Source organism: Bos taurus, chromosome 24 (assembly GCF_002263795.3).
Source record: "Bos taurus isolate L1 Dominette 01449 registration number 42190680 breed Hereford chromosome 24, ARS-UCD2.0, whole genome shotgun sequence".
In the NCBI taxonomy this organism is placed as follows: Eukaryota; Metazoa; Chordata; class Mammalia; order Artiodactyla; family Bovidae; genus Bos; species Bos taurus.
The window spans coordinates 7,616,430-7,640,125 of record NC_037351.1 but is presented as its reverse complement, the minus strand read 5'-3'; the positions used below and the strand labels follow the sequence as shown (position 1 = coordinate 7,640,125).

Sequence of the window (23,696 nt, the reverse complement as noted above, 5' to 3'; positions counted from 1 at the left end):
CTTTTAGGAGATGCTTTGTTAAGTAACTTTTAAAAGGTAGTAAACCTTCTGTATTTACGGTTAAAGTTTATAGGTGTACTTATTACTGGATTATATTATTCAAGACTGATAAGGTCACTTTGCCTAAATAAATTGCTCACACCTACTCACCTACACTTATCTTAGTTTTGCTAAATTGAATTAGAATGTGTCAAAGTGTTCCTCTTTCCTTGAATGCCTTTATCCTTTTTATATACTTTCTTCACTTGCCATCTGACCTCATTTCATCATTTAGAATTGACTTTTGTGGTGGTTGAATAGAAGTCTTTCTGGTAATATAAATCCCCATGTGATAATAGAATCTGTCCCAGCCTTGCTGGTGTCATATATTAATATCCGTTAATAATCATATATTAATATCTGTGCCTTCTTGTTCACTGTCTTGCTACTTGATCACTTCAGTTTTCTCTGAGCTCTTAAATAATGTCTTAGATTAAATCTAATAATTCCCAGAAAACTAGTTTTCCAAAACAGATAAAAGATCATTTTCTCTGTTGTTTGTATGTTTCAATTTTCACTGTTGTTTTACAGTTTTTAATTGTCCTGAGTTGCGTTTTGGGTACAGAGACATACTGGAGGCTATTATTTCAGATAAGAAGGATATTGAATCATGTTTCTACATAATTCTGAAATTTATTTTTTATTTTAATTTATTTATTATTAACTGGGGAACAGTTGCTTTACATTGTGTTGGTTTCTGCCATAATTCTGAAATTTAGGCTCACAGCTGTAAGCCCCAAGTCTGAAATTGGAAGATTTTAAATACTTTGTCATTGGTGGTGGATTCATGGTAGAATTTTGAGAAATGAAGGTCTCTTCACTCAAAGAAAATGGCCTTAAATTCCAAGAGAAGAGTTTCCTGACAGTGAGGCTGAGGCAAGATCTAAGTGTAAAAGTGAAGAACGCTTTTGTGTGCAATTCTTGCAGAGAGTTTTCAGCTAGCTTAAATTATGATTAATTTGAGGGTATTATTTTTTAAACCATTTTTAATATGTAAATGTAACAGTCTGCTTTTAGATGGTAGTAAAAATGTTTAAAAAGTCATGGCACAGTTTTTTTAAATTGTCTTAACTTCATGGCATACCAGTGGGAAAAAAGGAAGTACTTAAAAACTGATAAGGAATTTGAGTACTTTTCCTTGGAAGTTATGTTTTTTAGATAGATACTAAGATGCAGTAGTCTATGTCTTTTATTAAAATGACAAAATTATATGGAAACAGACTACACTGAAAAGCAGTTAGAGTTGTGAAAATCAAAATAACAAGATTAAAGTCAAGATTAAAAAGAGCTCTCACATTTATTTGGAATGAAAGTGCAGATAAAATTGTATTGTCATAATGGCTAGTGGGAATGTGAATTGTTTCAATTATTTTTTCAAGAAAACTGACAACTGCTGTTGTAAACATGTATACCCTTGACTCAGTGAACCTTTTGGGGAACATATTTGGTGTATTATACATTATGTGTAATGATAACAAAATTGCTGAATGCCTATCAAGAAAATTGTTGAATAAATTATAGTATATCCTTATCATGAAATATTATACAATCACTGGAAAGAATTCTAAATAACCCAATTAACTTAAAGGCATTTTGTGAAGTGTAGTTCTTCAGGCAAAACAACCAGCAGAGAAGTATGTACTGAATAATCACATTTGGTAAAAGAAAAAGTGAGAGAAAGAGTGTGGGTCTTCACAAGCATTCTCTAGGTGAGAGGAGATGATAATGAAGTGGGATAGAAAGGAAGATGGGTAAAATCAGCAAGCAAAAAGGAAAAGTAAGAAAATACAGTGAACAGAGAAAAATATCCAGCATACAGACTGTCCCATTTGTATGAAATTATGCATATGTGAGGGCTCCAGGTGGCGCAATGGTAAAGAATCTGCCTGCCAATGCAGCGGACACAGGAGATGGGTTCTGTCCCTGAGTTGGGAAGATCTCCTGGAGGAGGGCATGGTAACCCACTCCAGTATTCTTGCCTGGAGAATTTCATGGGCGGAGGAGCCTGGCGGGCTACAGTCTATGGGGTCACAAGAATCAGACACGACTGAAGTGACTTAGCACAGGCACATGCATATGTGAATGTAGCCATGAAGTTTTTGAAAAGTTAGTCATCAGGGAAATGCAAATTAGACCATAAGGAAATAACACTATGCATCTGTCTAAATGGCTAAAAAAAAAAAAAAAAATTAGTGAGACCACTGAATGCTCGTATGGTTTCAGGAACACTGGATCACTCATACGTTGCTGGTAGGAATGTCATGTGGTACAGCCACCCTGGAAAATGGGTGGCAGCTTCTTATAAAATTAAATATGTAATTTATACACAATCCAGCAATTTCACTCTTGAACATGTATCTCAGGAAGAAAAAAAAAAAACATACTCCACACACACACGCACACCTGTACAAAAAGTGCTCATAATAGCTTTATTCATAATAGTCCAAAACTGGAAAGAGCCCAGAGATGCTTCAACAAACTGTGGTATACCGACCCCATGAACTCCTCAACAGTAAAAAGGAGCAAACATTTGATACATATAGCAATCTGGAGGAATCTCAAGTGAATTATGCCCAGTGAAGAAAAGTCAGTCCCAAAAGATTATACACTTTGTGTTTTCATTTATACAGCATCTGTGAAAGGAAGCATTTTACAAATGCAGGACATTTTAGTTGCCAGAGGTTAGGGATGGGGTTGGGTGTGCGGAGAGCAGGACTGTGTGGTCATAAAAGGGTGACATGAGCTTCTGTTGGAACTGAGTGGTTATCTCGATGATGGTGGTGCACACACAAACCCACACGAGTGATCAATTGTGTCAGACTTCATACACACACAAGTAAAACTGAGGAAATCTGAATAAAATCAGTGGTCTTCCAACGTTAGCCTCCTGGTTATGATGTTGTATACTTTTGCAAAGTACACTGCAGGAAAGCAGGCAAAATATACGCAGGATCTCTGTGTAGTATTTCTTACTACTGTGTGTGAATCTACAATTATCTCAGTAAAATTTGCAATAAAATATTAGATCTATATCAGTTATCTGTAAGGTCATCTATGATATATTTTTTCATTTATATTTTAATTGGTAGAAAGTTGCTTTACAATGCTGTGGTGGTTTCTGCCTTACAACAATGCAAGCCATGCATAATTATATATGTCCCCTCCCTTGTGAGCCTCCCTCCCCTCCCTGCATCCCACCCCTCCAAGTCATCACAGAGTGCCAGGCTGGGCTCCCTGTGTTACATAGCAGTTTCCCACCAGCCATCTAGATGATGATGTATTTTTAAGTTAAAAACAGAGTAGAGAGAGCATTGCAGAAATAGGAAGTGGTATATCCTAATATTCTATAAAGAAACTGACAGTAATCACAACAAGCAACAAAAATAAATCTAAATGTGTACCTGTGCAGCCTGTGTATGATTCACGAGCACAGAGACACGTGTGCACTCAGTCATATGGGCGTCTTGGCCCTTCCTAACCTGTGGTCCCTGCACGGGCTCCCCCAGCCTAGTGAACCCTCACACACACTTCACCCAGTTACCGCCCCATTTCCTTCCACCCTCAGCTTAGGATGGCATGCCTCCTGCCCCCACAGCAGTGGAACTTGGATTTCATGTACTCTGTTCAGAATCTCTCTGCTCTGTGGGATTTTAACCTCAATGAAAACATGACTCTGGTGTCTTTCTCCCCCACGCCACAAAAATTCCCCCACCACCATGCTAAGGAACATTTGTTGAATTAGTCAATGAGTAAAATTTATACTTGAGTTTTGTTATCATGATATGTTTATCATTCTCCTTTTTCAAAACAAGTTTGAGAGATTAATTTGACTGCCCCATGGGAAAAAATTGCTTATATTGCCAAGTAACAGATTGCTCTGTGTTGTGATGGTGAGTGGGGGATGGTGATCAGTGTCCTGGGTGTGTGTGCAAATCACCACGGCCCACCAGGTCTGCTGTAACTACTGTGAGTAATACAGTCTTGAATACAAATGAAAATTTCTGCATTTGCTATTCCCTGAAGAGAGAGCCTTTGCTCATTCTTATTTTTTTGGAGTATGTTCATTTCCTAGTGACTAATGGAGCAGATTGCTTCAGTTCTATTCAGTCGCTCAGTCGTCTCTGACTCTTTGCAAACCCATGGACTGCAGCCCACCAGGCTTCGCTGTCCATCACCAACTCCCGGAGCTTACTGAAACTCATGTCCATTGAGTCAGTGATGCCATCCAACCATCTCATCCTCTGTCGTCCCCTTCTCTTCCCTCCTTCAATCTTTCCCAGCATCAGGGTCTTTTCAAATGAGTCAGCTCTTAGCATCAGGTGGCCAAAGCATCAGAGTTTCAGCTCAGCATCAGTCCTTCCAGTGAATAAGCAGATTGCTTAAATGTTGGAAACCCAGAGGTTGGGTAATAGTTTCTGTTATCTTCATTAAGGAAAAGAGAAAAGGAAAAAGCAACTCAGCTATGTCTTTGTCAGTATATGAAAATCTGAAAAGTTATCTCATTTGGAAAAAAAAGTTATCTCCTTTATTTAAAACAAATAATATTTAAATTCTAAACAACCTAGTTAATTTCCTAATTACTTGAAGCATTGAGTTTATTCTGTAATACAGTTATTTTTATAATTTCTCTCATTCATAATATATAATGGAATATTCATAATTGAATAAATTCTCCCACAATAAAATGAAAAATATTTGTGTAAAACCCAAATCCAATATATTGATATATTTATCATTAAAATTTTAAAATTTTTTTCACAAGTAATACCTTGTACCTAGAATACCTGGATATCAGTTAATACCTGTTTCAGTTTATTCACATTGTATTTTCCAAATCCTATAGCTTTCTTTCTAAGAAAATATTATATTTTAAAATAACGTCTTTCCCTGTAATTCTTTATATTTGTCAGTAAAATATACCTGTATCTTATATTTTATACTGTTTTAAGAAGACATCTTTTTCCAGAGGATTTTCTATGATTTTTTCTGCTTCTCAGGTTTCCAGTACTCTTTCCTCCCACAAATAAGTCCAAAAGGGATGTAGTCAAAAGTCATTCTTAAATTTAGATTGACAGGCAGTAGGCACACGTTTAAGCCATTTTTGACTAACATTTTTATTGTATATGTAGTTGCAAAACCTGTATTGCCTCCCACCTGTGGCATTGGACCTGTGAACATTAGAAATGAACTGGTTACACATCTGCATTAAAGGTTTAGACGCACTGGAGTAAAATATGTTCTTGGACTACTAAAAGTCCAATTACTATTCATTAATATTATAATAAAATATGTGTGTGTTATTCTACCAAAAATGTTTTTTATTTGATTTTTCTAAATTCCCCTTTTCTGATTAAGAACTCCTTTGAACCATGTAGATTACTTAATAGTAATTAAATTGCAGTTATAATAATAGGATAATAATATTATAGGGTTCAATTTCTGCTTAAGAATGAAGGAAAGTCTCCTCAAAAAGGTTCTATACCTCAAGTATGGCCCCCAAGTTATAGAAGTTTTCAAGTTTGTAGTATTAAATTTAATTTGATAAAAGTAAGCTAGTACAACAACTAACAAATTCTGATGATTGTTCAGTTCATAGTCAAATATGACTTTCAGTTGTTAAAATCTGGTTTGCATAGCTTAAAATAATAGCTGGTATTTATCCAGTTAGAAGGAAGATATCAATTGTTTTGCATTTAAGTAGTCAAATTCCCTGGTGGCTCAGATGGTAAAGAATCTGCCTGCAATGCAGGAGACTCAGGTTCGATCCCTGGTTTAGGAAGATCTGCTGGAGAAGGCAATGGCCACCCACTCCAGTACTCTTGTCTGGAAAATCCCATGGATGGAGGAGCCTGGTGGGCCACAGTCCATGGAGTTGCGAAGAGTTGGACACGACTGAGCGACTTCCCTTTCACTTTTCACTTTTATGCATTAGAGAAAGAAATGGCAACCCACTCCAGTGTTCTTGCCTGGAGAATCCCAGGGATGGTGGAGCCTGGTGGGCTGCCATCTATGGGGTCGCACAGAGTCGGACATGACTGAAACGACTCAGCAGCAGCAGCAGCAGCAGCTGGAGAAGGAAATGGCAACCCACTCCAGTATTCTTCCCTGTAAAATCCCATGGACAGAGGATCCTGGTGGGCTACAGTGCATGGGGTCGCAAAGAGTCAGACATGATGGAGTGACTAACACTTTAAGAAGTCAAATTAGGGTGTGACATTAGAAAAAAGTTCCCTGCAGCTGCTCAGTCACATGGTCTGTGGATAAATATACTTCTTCAGGTTCAAGTGATGTCAGGAAAGCTCTTTTATGAGCAGTCTATTTACTTTGGGGATAATGGGAGACTTTTTGGTTTATCGATTGTTCGATACAAAAGACAACTTGAATGAAGTTGTCACAACTTATATTTCTAGCTGACTCAGTCACTGCAGAATAGAATTGCCCATTTATAACCATCTGGTTCGTAGCTATCCTGCTATGAGATTTGGAAGAAGTGATTAAAAAAACAGAAGCTAGTGGCCCTATGTGATCTGAAATGTGTTGCGGTCTTCAAGTTATTTCTTTAGAGAAAGTATATGCTGTGTAGCAGTGACAGTGTAATGAGACTTTGAATTTTTAATGCTCCTTCAGACTCACATGGAATAAAAACGCCAAACCTGCAGTTGCACCCTCTCATAACAAGACTATGTGCATCTTGTAAAATTTGGACATGGTTTTATAAGGTTGGTACGCTAGTTAACAAATCAGAGATAGAATTGGTTTAAGCAAAATTTAATGACTTATTACACTACAGTGTCAAGGTACTGATGTGTAATGGAGATAAGTGGGGTGGTCTTATAGATTCAGTCCAGAGCAGTCCCTTCGTAGACACCAGAATTGTGGCTGAGGTGAGTTGATGCCATTTAAGATGACTGCATTAGTCCCATTCACCTTCAGTCAGTTCAATCGCTCAGTCGTGTCCAACTCTTTGCGACCCCACGGCGTGCTGCAGTCCATGGGGTCTCAAAAAGTCGGACACGACTGTGCAGCTGAACTGCCTGAAGGTGAATGGGACTACACACCATCACCTGAAAGAGGTTCTTTGATTTCAGACATTGAAAATGAAGACAAGTTAGTTTGTTATGAGAAGAAAATGTATAAGCTGATTAACAGTTATATTAAGCAGAGGATGCGATAACTGGATGGCATCACTGACTCAATGGGCGTGAGTGTGAGCAAACTCCAGGAGATGGTGAAGGACAGGGAAGCCTGGTATGCTGCAGTCCATGGGTCACAAAGAACTGGACAGGACTTAGAGACTGAACAACAACAAAAGCATATACCATTAAGTGTAACATGTATGATACTGACATATCCTGGTTTACTCACTAAAGACTGATAAACTCTAGAAATTGAAAACTGGAGAATAAAACCTAACACATATCCCTAGAGTCTTCTGTTTAAGTTCCAATTCCAGTGGTTTGCTTTTTCAGTTTCACCCTGGCCCTACTTTCTTTTTTTAAGATAAATGTAAAGTTATTTTTATTGGAGTATAATTGCTTTACAGTATTGTATTAGTTTCTGCTGTATTCTGCAGCATGAATCAGCTCTATGTATACATATATCCCCTTCCTCTTGAGCCTCCCTCCCTCTCCCACCCCTCCCTTCTAGGTCATCCCAGAGCACCGAGCTGAGCTCCCTGTGCTATACAGCAGCTCCCCACTAGCTGTCTGTTTTACAAATGATAGTATATATATGTCAGTGCTAATCTCTCAATTCATCCCACCCTCTCTTCACCCCTTTGTTTAGTCACTTCAGTTGTGTCTATCTGTTTTTGACCCCATGGACTGTAGCCCACCAGGCTCTCCTCATGGGCTTCTCCAGGCAAGAATGCTGGAATGGGTTGCCAGTTCCTCCTCCAGGGGATCTTCCCAACCCAGGGCTAGAACCAGAGTCTCTTACATCTCCTGCACTAGCAGGTGAGTTTCTTGCCACTAGCGCCTCCTGGGAGGCCCTCACCCTCTTTAGATCCCTACTTTTGAACTTTGTGCACACTAAAATGAGCTTCAGCTGACTGGCCATCTGCTGTATCAGGACCCTCTCTCACCCTGTCACTCCGTCTTTGGGTCCAGCATGCTGCCCCTTTGCGGGGCTGCCTCTGCGTGGTTCTCTACCCATCATTTCATACCGTGAAGCCCTAGCCAACTCTCATGCTCTTTCTTGGAGCGAACCAAGTAGATTTCCCCCAAAGTCAATCAAGCTGAAGAAAGTTAGAACTAACTGCTCTCCAGGCAAGACTGCACAAAATATTTTTTAAGTTTTATGAACAATTACCACAGGGTGTCAGCTGGAAAATGATCAGATGGGGAGGCATCATTGTCATTCCTTATTCCTGCACATTAAGAAAATGTACTTTTGCTTTATTTTCAGGATTTACATAAAGACTATTACCTTTGATGTGTCACTCCAAAATTGTACCATATGTTATTCTGTCATATGGAACTGTTCTTTCTGAGATAGCAAGCCATCTATAATTGGGTGCCAGACTTTTGAAATCTTTGAAGCAGAAAAGTGGTTTGAATATTTTTATTCAGAAAAAAATTTTAATTTGAAGTGCTGAATGAAGGCTTAGAACTGAGTATGTTTCTTAAAGAGGCAACTCATCTCAGTTAAAAAAAAAAAAAAGCTTAAAAATATGTAAGACTTTCTTCTTTAAGCTTTCTAGAAAATGTTTTAAGCAATTAATGTTCAATGGTGGCTCAGTGGTAAGGAATCCACACACTAATACAGGAGATGTGGGAGACACAGGTTTGATCCCTGGGTAAGGAATATCTCTTGGAGAAGGAAATGGCAACCCACTCCAGTATTCTTGCCTAGAAAATCCCATGGACGGAGGAGCCTGATGAGCTACCATCCATGAGGTCACAAAGAGTCAGGCCTGACTGAGCACACACAGTATTAAACCACCCAGTCTGTTTAATTGTCAGTCCTAGTACTAATGCAGAGCTCTTCCAAATCAGGTTTAAATATATATATATATATATATATGTCAATAGGGATGTTCCTTGATGGTTCTGTGGCTAAGACTCTGCACTCCCAATGGAGGGAGCCTGGATTTAATCCCTCATCAGGGAACTAGATCACACATGCTGAAACTAAAGATCCCACATGCCACAACAAAGATCAAAGACCCAGCACAACTGAATAAATGAATAAAGAATAAAAAAGTAAAGACATCCCTATATACATATAATATTTCCATATTATATATATATAATATGTCGTTTGTGGAGGACTTTGAATGGCTTTCAGCTGATCAATGGAGAGAAAAAATAATTTCGAGTATAAATGCAAACAAGAAATGATGAAATTTCTTCATGTTTTCAAAGTAGTTTTGGGAGCAAAGGAAGAGGAATGGAAAGAGCTGAGAGGAGCTCCAGAGTTTGGATGTTGTTTTGAACATGTCCAAATGGAGCAAATTAAAGTTATTTTTTAGAAACATTTTTTTCTGATTATCAAAGGGATACAGGCTTTCTGTCTCCAAAAATAAGGCTGCTTTATGTACTGAAAATAGAAGTAAGCACTAAGCAAAATATAACAACTATTCAAGTGCATATTTCAGCTTACAAGACAGAGAAACTCAGTTCAGTCACTCAGCTGTTTCCGACTCTTTGTGACCCCATGGACTGCAGCATGCCAGTCCTTCCTGTCCATTACCAACTCCTGGAGCTTGGTCAACTCATGTCCATCAAGTCAGTGATGCCATCCAACCATTTTGTCCTCTGTCGTCCCCTTCTCCTCCTGCCTTCAATCTTTCCCAGCATCAAGGTCTTTTCAAATGAGTCCAGTTCTTTGCATCAAGTGGCCAAAGTATTGGAGTTTCAGCTTCAGCATCAGTCCTTCCATTGAATATTCAGAGTTGATTTCCATTAGGATTGACTAGTTTGATCTCCCTGCAGTCCAAGAGACTCTCAAGAGTCTTCTCCAACACCACAGTTCAAAAGCATCAATTCTATGGTGCTCAGCTTTCGTTATAGTCCAACTCTTATATCTATACATGACTACTGGAAAAGCCATAGCTTTGACTAGACAGAACTTTGTCAACAAAGGACTGTCACTGCTTTTTAATATGCTGTCTAGATTGAACATAGCTTTTCTTCTAAGGAGCAAGGAAGTACCACAAAAAGAAGGAATGAGGAAAAAGCTTTCAAGACCTGGGAGCCTTCGTTCATCTCTATAATGAACATGGGACATGCCTTGGTCCTCACAGCTGTGCCTTGGGAGCAGCAGACAATGCCTGAGCTCCTGCAAACTGGGGAAACAGAATTCAAAACTTTTAGTAAAAAGTCATTAATTTAAAAAATATTCAAATGCCAGAAAATAAAAATGTCTAGGAGACTTCCTCTCCTAGGCTTCCTCTTCTGCTCTTCCTGGAATTTTTGTAACATTATACCACTTTTGTGATTCTGGACATCACAAGCTCAGAAGTTTATCTAAAATGACTCAGTATTGGTAATTCTCCTTCAGTGGCACATAACTTCTCAGGAGTCCCACAGGTAACCTATAAAATAGGGATTTGCCAGTAAAGATATCAAGTTATAAGCAAATAAGCACCATGGATCAAAGTTAGGATATAGACAAATTTATGTTCAAGGAAGATCACTACAGTGCTTTTTAATGAAACATAAAACTTAATACAGTAATTGTCCACTAGTTTGTCACTGATTAAAAAAAAATTAATTGGCAGCAATTAAAACTTATGATGTAAATTTGTATTGATTAACTTGAAAAGATGGAGATCATTTATTAAGTGAATAATTCAGTTCATAAAATGTACTATAAGGCGATCCAATATTTTGAACAAGTGTATAAACACACACAAACACACAGGCACATATACACCCAAATATGTCTGTGTGTCATAAAACATGAAATACTTAAATTCATATTTATGACTTTGTTTTGGTTAAGAAATATCAATGATGTTCTCTTTATATCTTTATTCTCTACAATACAATATTGTAAAGTAATTAGCCTCTAATTAAAATAAATTTTAATTAAAAAAATTTAAAAGTTGTTTATTTTGTATGTATTGATTTTATTACTTTATTAGAATGTTAATATGTATTATTAAAATGACATACATAAACAACAATATAAGTCACAGTATTATAAACAGCTGACCCCAACAACCACCTTAAGGAATAAATAAGTCAAGTACACTGTGAGTAGGTGACATAGACTTTTGTTGTCATTGTATAATCCCTAAAATTGTAATTACATGTTTTAGTTATTAAACGTTTGTGAATTATAGGTTTATTATGTTTACATTTATTTCTAGAATCATGGCTTATTACTTTACATATTTTTGAAATTTGTAAAACTGTGTTTCATACTCTAGTCTTTGGAAAGTTGCTATTTTTCCTCACTGTCATATTTGTGAACTGCTATGATCCTAGGTCCTTCATTTTATATCACTACAGGGCTGTATTATGCTCTATTTCTGATAGAATAGTCATGTTCTTAAAATATGTCGATTCCCTCAAAGTCAGCAGTATAATTACATGGCTCTTTTCCTCCAACAGTTAGTAGGATGAACTATGATAATATGTTTCCTGCGAAGTCATGGCCAAAATCATACTCTGGAGCCACCCTGTCTGAGTTCAGATGCTCCCTGGTTCCCAATTCCTCCTCTGTAAAAGGGACCGATAACAATTTCACCTCATGGAGTAATGAAGATTTAGTATCAAAAGAACAACACCTGGCATGTATTAAGCATTTGACAAATGGTAGTGAATATTATCTTTATGTTTCAAGAGTCAGACCCTTCAGTTGGACATGTTGAAGCATTATTCTTAATAGACTTAAATTCAATTTTCTGTTAACAGGATTTTTACAACTATATTCACAGTTGAGGGGGGGCGGTCTATGAATTTTTGTTACTTTCCTAGACAGGGTTTGACATCAGAATATTATCAATGTTTATAAAAATGAATGTCCAAGTATTCATGTTTTTAAGCTCTCCAACAGTTTAGAAAACAAGTGAAATATTATTTCCACGTTGCTTCTGAAACCATGTTACTTTGTTTATAGACTTCTTGGCCAGGCAGGCTTTCTGCTTCCAGCTGCGGGCATTGTGGTAATTTTATTTTCCTGAAACACTGTGTGTTTTATCCTGGTTTTCAGAGTTCTTTGTATCTGACCAGGCGAGACCACAGCCTCCGTCATCAACTGCCTGAGTTCAAATACTGGCTTTCTACTTTCTAGTGGTGTGTTTGGGAGAAAGGAACTTCCCTTCCATAAACCTTGCCCTTGTCATCTTTAAAAGGACAATTACAGAAGGTACTAAAATTGTTGATCACTGAGCAGGTTAACTGGGCTTCATAAGTGCTTGTTAGTGTTAGCTCTTATTACTATGTAACTTATTATTCTAATTTTCTTTCATTTGTATAGTTCTCTTCTCATTACTAACATTTGTAATTGTATGCCTTTCTCTTTTTCTCTCTATTCAGAGTGCCTAGGAACATATGTATTTTTCTGTCTTGTTTTGGCAAGTGAATAAGAAGCAGCAAGGAAGAGAGTCAAGGAAGTTGACTTTGGGGGCCTGGGGTGATTATCATGGTTGACATTAGAGTTTAAACTGAATAAGGATGAGAGTGAGGCCATCAGGGGGTGACTGAGTTTGAAAATAAGGTAGAATCAGTAGTAGATTGGTAGTTGTGATAGAGTTCAAGGATGTGGAGCTGAGATACTCAATGGAGTAAACTGAAAAAAGCAAGAAGTGAAGTCTGATGCTGGAATGTGTGAAAATAGATTTAATGAAAGATACAAACTTCAGTTATTTGGAAATTTCACTTATGATAAATAATTAATTCCTAAACAAGAAAAGATGATGGCTGGCACATACTAGTTTCACACAAACTATGTTGTTACCAATCACATGTTTTGAAAGAGAAAATGACTTTAAAATATATTTAAAATAATATCATTAAAACTTTATCCTATTGTATTTGTGTTTCTTTATTGGGAGAATATGATTTTTAATAGGAAAATATTATTGTTTTATAATGGGGCCTCCCAGTTGACTCAGCAGTAAAGAATCTACCTGCCAATGCAGGAGACTTGGGTTCCATCCCTGGGTTGGGAAGATCCCCGGGAGGAGGTAATGGCAACCCACTCCAGTATTCTTGCCTGAAGAATCCCACTGACGGAGGAGCCTGGTGGGCTACCGTCCATAGGGTTGCAAAGAGTCAGACATGACTGAGCCCACATGAAGTAGAAGATAAAGCAATATAATATTATAATAATTTTATAATAATTAAATATATTATTTTAATTTTATGACTTGCAAATACTCTTAAGTACAGTAACATACTGTGTTAACTTCTCTTTTGAATTTTTCATGTTTCAACAGATTTAGATGCTAGAAACACATAACATTGACTGAGCCTGGTACCATGCTAAGGAATGTCTCATCTATTAAATTTCTTAAGTCTTTCCTATTTTTTGTTTTTTCCAGGCCCACACCTTCTTATTAGCTTATAAACCCGTCACTGTATCTTTATGAAGTTCATCAGCTCTATAAGGAGAGAACATAGAGACTGGAGAATTATATCTAGTCCACAGTTTGATAACCTTTGTCTCCTGTGAATTTCAGCTTTGTATTATGGACACACATCACATTGACATCTGAAGGATTTATTTGTTTTGATAACTGTAATTTTGGGGCAGAATATATCACAAAGCTGCCTGTTAATGTCTGTAGCCACAAGCATCTTTCTTTAGTGTGTCACAGAAAATGCTATGAAATGAGCAATAGGATTCTGTGTTTTAGGATTCTGTGTTTAAGTACTCTGCTGCCATTTGCGTCAAGCTATGTTTTTCTGTCTTTAGGTGGACTATTTCTAACGACATAGTCATCGTTCACTAAACCATACTAATGTGAAGTGAAGTGAAGTGAAGTGAAATTCACTCAGTCGTATCCGACTCTTTGCGACCCCCATGGACTATACAGTCCATGGAATTCTCCAGGCCAGAATACTGGAGTGGGTAGCCTCTCCCTTCTCCAGGGGATCTTCCCAACCCAGGGATCGAACCCAGGTCTCCGGCATTGCGGGCAGATTCTTTACCAGCTGAGCTACAAGGGAAGTCCAAACCATACTAATATCATTTATAAATAGTGAGGCAGACGAAAGCAGCAAATTAGACAATGCAGATCACCATGGCCTCTTCAGATAAAGAGCTTGCAGCATTGAATGGAAATTGCATAATGACACAAAGAAAATTGAGATTCAGAGATTCGAACAACTAGTAGGTGCAACAACTACTGTTAGTGTTTAAGGGATACAAGTGTGAAAACAAACAAACAAACAAAACCACTGACCTTGAAGTCAGCTCTCACTTGTGAACTTCAAGAAGATAGGAATTTATAGGTTTGTTGCTATGACAAACCTAGACAACATATTAAAAAGCAGAGACATTACTTTGCTGACAAAGGTCCATCTAGTCAAGGCTATAGTTTTTCCAGTGGTCATGGATGGATGTGAGAGTTGGACCATAAAGAAAGCTGAGTGCTGAAGAATTGATGCTTTTGAACTGTGGTGTTTGAGAAGACTGTTGAGAGTCCCTTGGACTGCAAGGAGATCCAACCAGTCCATCCTAAAGGAAATCAGACCTAAATATTCATTAGAAGGACTAATGTTGAAGCTGAAGCTCCAATGCTTTGGCCATCCGATGCAAAGAACTGATTCATTGGAAAAGACCCTGATGCTGGGAAAGATTGAAGGCAGGAGAATGGAACAACTGAGGATGAGATGGTTGGATGGCATCACCAACTCAATGGACATGAGTTTGCGCAGCTCCAGGGGTTGGTGATGGACAGGGAGGCCTGGCGTGCTGCAGTCCATGGGGTCTCAAAGAGTTGGACACGGCTGAGCAACTGAACTGAACTGACCCAAATGGGAAGCAAAAAAATCACTCATGTTTATCACTACCACTCTTGAATCATATAAAAGTGAAATAAAGCCATTCACATTGGAATTTCCATTCTCCCTATTTCCTATTTCCACTTTGTTTATAGACTATGATAATTATTGTGAACTTCCATGTATTATATTGGGGAAGTTTTCCTGTGTATGGATAAGGTGTTAAAATCTAACTAAAGCATAACTAGGAGAGTAAAATTCAACCTAGGTCTAAATAATTTATTAAATATCTGTATTGTCTAGTTAATATTGGCTCATAATATGTGCAATCATATTTCCAAGAGAAGTTCTCTGTCTTCTAAGAAAGTAAGCAGAGGAAACAGATGAATCCCATTCAGCCAATTATTTGCTCTGTGACTCCAAGCAACATATTAAATCCCTTTGATGATGGTAGGTGTCCAGGTAGCACTAGTGGTAAAGAACCTGCCTGCTGATGCAGGAGACACAAGAGATACAGGTTCAATCCCTGGATCAGGACGATCCCCTGGAGAAGGAAGTGGCAGCCCACTTCAGTATTCTTGCCTGGGATGCCTAGAGAATCCCAGGGACATAGGAACCTGGAATGCTACAGTCCGTAGGGTCGCAAAGAGTCTGACAGGACTAAAGCAACTGAGCAGCCGTGCATGCATTGTGTTTTCAGCACTGTGTTCTACGCTGTGGCTCCATTTTAATCTCACAGCAATTCTCATAGAACTTGTAATAGGTAGTCATCCCCATTTTAGAGGTGATGAAGTAAAGGCACAGGGAAGCTGGGATGATGCCCATAATTAGTAAGTGCTAGAGCAACTTTGTCGGGCATGACTGAGCGACTTTTCACTTTCAGGCATTGGAGAAGGAAATGGCAACCCACTCCAGTATTCTTGCCTGGAGAATCCCAGGGACAGAGGAGCCTAGTGGGCTGCTGTCTATGGGGTCACACAGAGTCGGACACAACTGAAGCATCTTAGCAGCAGCAGCAGCAGCAGCAGAGCCAGTTTGTGGAGAAGGCAATGGCACCCCACTCCAGTACTCTTGCCTGGCAAATCCCATGGATGGAGGAGCCTGGTAGGCTGCAGTCCATGGGGTCGCAAAGAGTTGGACACGACTGAGCGACTTCCCTTTCACTTTTCACTTTCATGCATTGGAGAAGGAAATGGCAACCCACTCCAGTGTTCTTACCTGGAGAATCCCAGGGACGGGGGAGCCTGGTGGGCTGCTGTCTATGGGGTCGCACAGAGTCGGACACGACTGAAGTGACTTAGCAGCAGCAGCAGAGCCAGTTTGTGAATTAGGAAACTATAGTCCTAGTTGCTACATTACATATATTTTAAATTTGATGTCAGCATCTGCAAAAAGGAATAATTTAGAGTGCTGCTAACGAATAGCAGCATAGATATAAAGTATATGTGTATGTGTGTGTGTGTTAGTCACTCAGTCATGTCCAACTCTTTGTGACCTCATGGACTGTCACCTGCCAGGCTCCTCTGTCCATAGAATTTTCCAGGCAAGAATATTAGACTGGGTTCTAATAAATGTATTAGAACACACACACAAACACACATATACAGAAAGATGTCGTAGATATATAGTCCTTAGCATAGAGTAAGCCCGTTCTGGTAACTACACCACTTTTGGCTCAATTTTCTCTCAATTTTTGCTGTAGACTAAGGAACCAGTGTCATTTCGTTATTTGGGGAGTTATTTTTTGTTGTTCAGTCACTCAGGTGTGTCTGAATCTTTGTGACCCCATGGACTGTAGCACACCAGGCTTCCCTATCCTTCACCATCTCCTGGAGTTTGCTAAAACTCATGACCATTGAGTCGGTGATGCCATCCAACCATCTCATCCTCTGTTGTCCCCTTCTCCTCCCGCCTTCAATCTTTCCCAGCATTAGGATCTTTTCTAATGAGTCGAATCTGGTGGCCAAAGTATTAGAGCTTCAGCTTCAACATCAGTCCTCCCAATGCATATTCAGGACTGATTTCCTTTAGGATGGACTGGTTAGATCTCCTTGCAGTCCAAGGGACTCTCAACAGTCTTCTCAAACACCACAGTTCAAAAGCATTAATTCTTCAGCGCTCAGCTTTCTTTGTAGTCCAACTCTCACATCCGTACATGACTACTGGAAAAGCCATAGCCTTGACTAGATGGACCTTTGTTGGAAAAGTGATGTTTTTAGATAAATCTAAAGACAGTTTAGAAGTGGATTTGCTTTAATTTTTGGCCCCTGAAATTCTCTCCCCCTTTCTGAAATCTATCCTTAAAAAGGTTAGTTTAAAGCTATGTCATCATCCCTTTTGGTGCCAGAAGATTTAGTAAATCATTATGACTTTTACTCCTCTCACCGATCAGCTGAGAAAGACAATGACCTAACATAGGTTTAAAATATAGCAAGCTTTTCTTATAGCAAATGCCAGCAGCAGGATTGTATTGCAAGCTTTATTCATTGGTAATCTAAAACCAGATAGGAACCCAGGGAAATGTTAAATCTCTCCCTTTAATCTTTGACCTTCCATTAGATTCTTGTGTTACAAACCCAGGTCCACTGCTCGCCACTCAGAAACCAGTAAAGAGGCCAAATTGTTGCAAAGGTAAGTTGGAAAGTTAGCTTTATTTTGGATGCCGGCAATGGAATGGGGCGGACAACTCTCCTGTCAACTCCCCCATCACTGACAATCAATGAGCAAGAGATTTATAAGCTGAGGAGGAAGCTACATGTGGAAACAGCACATTCAGCTCTGACAGTCATCTTGAAATTGGTTATCAGTGGTCTGACCTGCATCATCTTGATTGTTTTAAGTATAGTCAACCTCCAGGGCAGTTTGTTCTCATATCTTTGAGACCAATTCTCAGAATTGCAGCAGCTTATGTCATAGCTACAGTCTGGTCATCATGTCATTAACTTCTTCCACCTGGTGGGGATTTCAGTGTCTATAAGATACCTCATAGGATATGGCTCAGAATATTATGTATGGCCCTTGAGAAGGAACTAAAGGTCCTTGACTATGCTTAATGACTAAACTATTATTATTCGGTCTCCTTTGACTGTTTTCCTTTGTGTCTGCATGTTCTCGTTTCTCTGATTAAACTTGTTCTTTGCTAAAGTTTTTCCACAGGAAAAAAGGCAGGTGGAGGATGTGGGGGACAAGAACCATAGAGTCTTGCTCTGTTTCACCTAAACCATATCCAATTAACCAAACAAAAGCTTAGCCATGAATTTCATGAGAGAATTGCTGATTATTTTTAGGGGCCATAGTTTTAAATTAATTATCACTAAGTATTTATTTCTCTTATGCCATTTCATTTGCTCTTCATTTTATAATGAATCTTGATTTTTGAATCACTTTAGATTACATACTAGAAGCCAATTTCTTCCCAACTTGCACATAAAAAATAGTATTCTGTGCATTTTTTTACTTTATGCTGCAGGAGTTATACCTAATTTTATAAATATGGTCCTTTTTCCTCCTATCTGCTTTTCCAAACTTTTTTGAAGGTCAGTACTTTTTTAAAGCTTCCCTACATCTCATTCTACTGGGTATCACCTATAAATTTTTATCTTTTAAGTACTGCTCTTAAAGTCATTACTAAAATATACTGAAGGCTGAAATGCATTCTAGAACAACTCGACAAGGCAACTCTACAGAAGATCTGAAAACTAGTTTTCTTCTATTTTTTTCCCTACCATTGTCCATGTCCTTATCACATAGGTAATACCCCAAGTGCCACTTAAAAGGCTATAAAGCAGTGTGAGTAGGTGACCTAAGGATGCAGTAAACTCTTTATTAGTGTCAAGACCAAATTAGAATTCACTTTAAGGTCACAAGTTGGAGTGGTTTTATTACATTTTTCATGAGTCAAAATCCTAAGAGGAGCATGTTTTATGGCCAGAGAGTAAGTTTGTTTTATAATTTGTCAGGGAAATAAAAATCTATGGCTTGATCCAGTTCTCTGATAGTGTTTCTCAGAAGGGCGACTCACCTTCAGTTGTCTTGGTTGAGACTCTGCTTTTAAGAATAAATTTTACAGCAGGTCCTACACATGACAAGGGCCCGTCAACATCAGCCAACCCTGCCCCAGACTCCTTATGTCTGTTATTGATAATAAATATTTATATTTGTTTCATAAGTTTAACATCAAGTGGACATGCTCCTATGTAAAAGTTCAAATCCTGAAGATAGAAAGAAGTAGTCAAAGCTTAAGAAGTATTTTTCCCCCAAGGTGTCTTAAATTAGCTTCAGAAAAGATGCAGATCATTTAGCTCTTTTCTATGACAGTAACAGCAGCACTGTTATCATTTTCATATGCTTTCTTTGGACCAGGACTCAGTGATCACCTCAAATATTGGCTCTCTATGAGAAAATGTTCACATACTCAGGCTCTATTATGTTGAAGCCTATTTAATTTTTGTTTCAAAATTTGATTTCATAAATATGATTTCTGTGAAAACAAAGTCACTAAAATGTTAAGTATTTTCATGAAAAGTGAAAGTGAAGTTGTTCAGTTGTTTCCGACTCTTTGCAACCCCATGGGCTGTAGCCTACAAAGCTCCCCCATCCTTGGCATTTTCCAGGCAAGAATACTGGAGTGGGTTGCCTTTTCCTTCTCCAAGGGATCTTCCCAACCCAGGGATTGAACCTGGGTCTCCCACATTGCAGGCAGACGCTTTTACCATCTGACCCACCAGGGAAGTATTTTCATGACTTGAACTAAGTGAATTCTGAGACTTGGAGTAGGGAAATGTGGCCCCATACCTCTTTTCTTGGCCCCATACCTCTATTCACTTTCACATCAAAGATGCTGCTAACACCCTTGACTTCAGATAACACCCAATTCCACCGTTCACTCCTGATTTGAAAAACTGGTTAACATAACCTCTGCCCTTTGCCCTCTCACCTTATAACTTTAACCCCCCCAATCCATCCACATTGACTCTTTTTTAAAATTTATTTATTTTTTAATTGAAGGATAATTGCTTTACAGAATTTGCTGTTTTCTGTCAAATCTCAACATGAATCAGCCATAGGTATACATATATCCCCTCCCTTTGAAACTCCCTCCCATCTCCGTCCCCATCCCACCCCTCTAGGTTGATACAGAGACCCTGTTTGAGTTTCCTGAGCCATACAGCAAATTCCCATTGGCTATCTGTTTTACATATGGTAATGTAAGTTTCCATGTTACTCTTTCATACATCTCGCCCTCTCCTCCCCTCTCCCCATGTCCATAAGTATATTCTCTATTACTATTTCTCCTTTGTTGCCCTGCAAATGAGTTGTTCAGTACCATTTTTCTAGATTCCGTATATATGCATTAGTATACAATATTTACTTTCACTTTTCACTTTCATGCATTGGAGAAGGAAATGGCAACCTACTCCAATATTCTTGCCTGGAGAATCCCAGGGACGGGGCAGCCTGGTGGGCTGCCATCTATGGGTCGCACAGAGTCAGACACGACTGAAGCGACTTAGCAGCAGCAGCAGCAGCATACAATATTTATCTTTCTCTTTCTGACTCACTTCACTCTGTATAATAGGCTCTAGTTTCACCTACCACATTAGAACTGACTCAAATGTGTTCCTTTTTATGGCTGAGTAATATTGCATTGTGTTTATGTACCACTACTTCTTTATCCCATCTGTTGATGGACATCTAGGTTGCTTCCATGTTCTAGCTCTTGTAAATAGTGCTGCAGTGAACAATGGGATACATGTGTCTGTTTCAATTTTGGTTTCCTCAGGGTATATGCCTTGGAGAAGGGAATGACAAACCACTCCAGTACACTTGCCTGGAAAATGCCATGGACAGAGCAGCCTGGTGGGCTACAGTCCATGGGGTCGCAAAGAGTTGGACACGACTAAGCAACTAACACTCAGGGTATATGCCTAGGAGTGGGATTTCTGGGTCATATGATGGTTTTATTCCTAGTTTTTAAAGGAATCTCCATACCATCCTTCATAGTGGGTGTATCAATTTACATTCCCACGAAGAGTGCAAGAGCATTCCTTTTTCTCCACACGCTCTCCAGCATTTATTATTTGTAGACATTTTGGTGATGGCTATTCTGACCAGTGTGAGGTGATATCTCATTGTAGTTTCAATTTGCCTTTCTTTAATAATGAGTGATGTTGAGCATCATTTCATGTGTTTGTTAGCCATCTAGTGACTTCTTTGGAGAAATGTCTGTTTAGGTCATTCTCCCACTTTTTGATTGGGTTGTTTGTTTTTCTGGTCCTAAGTTGTATGAGCTGCTTGTATATTTTGGAAATTAATCCTTTGTCAGTTGTTTCATTTGCTATTATTTTCTCCCATTCTGAGGGTTGTCTTTTCACCTTGCTTATAGTTTCCTTTGGTATGCAAAAGCTTTTAAGTTAAATCAGGTCCCACTTATTTATTTTTCCTTTTATTTCCATTACTCTAGGACTTGGGTCATAGAGGATATTGCTTTGATTTATGTCATCAAGTGTTCTCCCTATGTTTTCCTCTAAAAGTTTTATAGTTTCTGGTCATACATTTAGGTCTTTAATCCATTTTAAGTTTATCTTTATGTATAATGTTAGGAAGTGTTCTAATTTCATTCTTTCACATGTAGCTGTCCAGTTTTCCCAGCATCATTTATTGAAGAGGCTGTCTTTGCCCCATTGTATATTCTTGCCTACTTTGTCAAAAACAAGGTACCCATAGGTGCATGGATTTATTTCTTGGTTTTATATCTTGTTCCATTGGTCTATATTTCTGTTTTTGTGCCAGTACCATACTGTCTTGATGACTGTAGCTTTGTAGTATAATCTGAAGTCTGGAAGGCTGATTCCTCTAGTTCCATTCTTCTTTCTCAAGACTGCTTTGGCTATTCGGGGTCTTTTGTGTTTCCATTTGAATTGTGAAATTTTTTTGTTCTAGTTCTGTCTAAAATGCCATTGGTAATTTGATAGGGATCACATTGAATCTATGGATTGCTTTGGTAGTATAGTCATTTTCATAGTATTGATTCTTCCTACCCAGGAACATGGGATATCTCTCCATCTGTTTATGTCATCTTTGATTTCTTTCATAAGTGTCTTATAATTTTCTGTGTACAGTTCTTTTGTCTCCTTAGGTAAGTTTATTCCTAAATGTTTTATTCTCTTTGTTGAAATGGTGAATGGGATTGATTCCTTAATTTCTCTTTCTGATTTTTCATTGTTAGTATTTAAAAATGCAAGTGATTTCTGTGTATTGATTTTGTATCCTGCAACTTTGCTAAATTCACTGATTAGCTCTAGTATTTTTCTGATACTGTCTTTATCATGTCACCTGCAAACAGTGAGAGCTTTACTTCTTCTTTTCCAATCTGGATTCCTTTTATTTCTTTTTCTTCTCTGATTGCTGTAGCTAGGACTTCCAAAACTATGTTGAATAATAGTGGTGAAAGTGGACACCCTTGTTTTGTTCCTGATCTTAGGGGGAATGCTTTCAGTTTTTCACCATTGAGAATAATGTTTGCTGTTGGCTTATCATATATGGCATATATGGCATGGGAGATTTTTTTTTTATCACAGCTTCAATTTCAGTGCTTGTTATTGGATTGTTCATGATTTCTATTTCTTCCTGGTTCAGTCTTGAAAGATTGAACTTTGCTAAGAATCTGTCCATTTCTTCCAGATTATCCATTTTATTGCCATATAGTTAATTGTTCATAATGGTCTCTTATAATCCTTTGTGTTTCTGCATTGTCTGTTGTAACCTCTCCTTTTTCATTTCTAATTTTGTTGATTTGATTCTTCTCTCTTTTTTTCTTGATGAGTCTGGCTAAAGGTTTGTCAATTTTGCTTATCTTCTCAAAGAACCAGCTTTTAGTTTTATTAATCTTTACTATTGTTTCTTTCATTTCTTTTTATTTATTTCTGCTCAGAACTTTATGATTCCTTTCCTTCTGCTAATTTTGAGGGTTTTTTAATCTCTTTTTTCCAGTTGTTTTAGGTGTAAAGTTAGTTGACAACAATGAAAAGAATATGTGCACCTTTCTACATTTCTTCCTTCATTAATTCAAAAATAATTTATTTATTAAATGTATGCCACGTAAAGGCTTGATTCCAGACATTAAGGATACAGCTGTGAACAAGCAGAGGGAAATTCATGTCTGCAAAGAGCTTTTAATCTAGTTGACATCCTGACATGTGCATATGCTTAGTCGTCCAACTCTTTGCAACCCCATGGACTATAGCCTGCCAGGCTTCTCTGTCCATGGGATTCTCCAGCAAGAAAACCAGAGTGGGTATCCATTCCCTTCTCCAGGGGATCTTCCCCACCCAGGGATCAAAGCCAGGTCTCCTGCATTGGCAGGCAGATTCTTCACTGTCTGAACCACTAGGGAAGCTCATAATCTAGTTGAAGGAGGCTAAAAAAAATAATCACAACAAATAAGTAAAATATTTAATAGGTTGGTGATAAGTGCTATTGAGAAAACCACCAAGAATCAGGAAGAACTGGTCTAACCCAGAGGAAAAGTAAACGTACTCATCTCTGGGAGGTGGTAGTGCAACTTGGAGCAAGAGTCCAGGGAAGAGAGGCTGTTTCCCTCTCACAGACACGAGGAGGTGGTTCCATCTCAAACAGATTCTGTCAAATAATTTTGGTGAGTAAAACCAGCAATCACACTCTTAAAAAGACTTAACTCCTATAAAAGGACAAAGTGAATGCTCTATGAAAAGGGAGAGAAGGACCTCTGTGCTTAGG

General features: G+C 38.3%; 1 protein-coding gene across 1 annotated transcript in view; it reads left to right on the top strand.

Moving 5' to 3' along the window:
• The window catches only part of DOK6 (docking protein 6), a 416,940-nt gene that overhangs the window by 175,361 nt on the left and 217,883 nt on the right, over window positions 1–23,696 (top strand). The gene's annotated exons all lie outside the window — the stretch shown is intronic.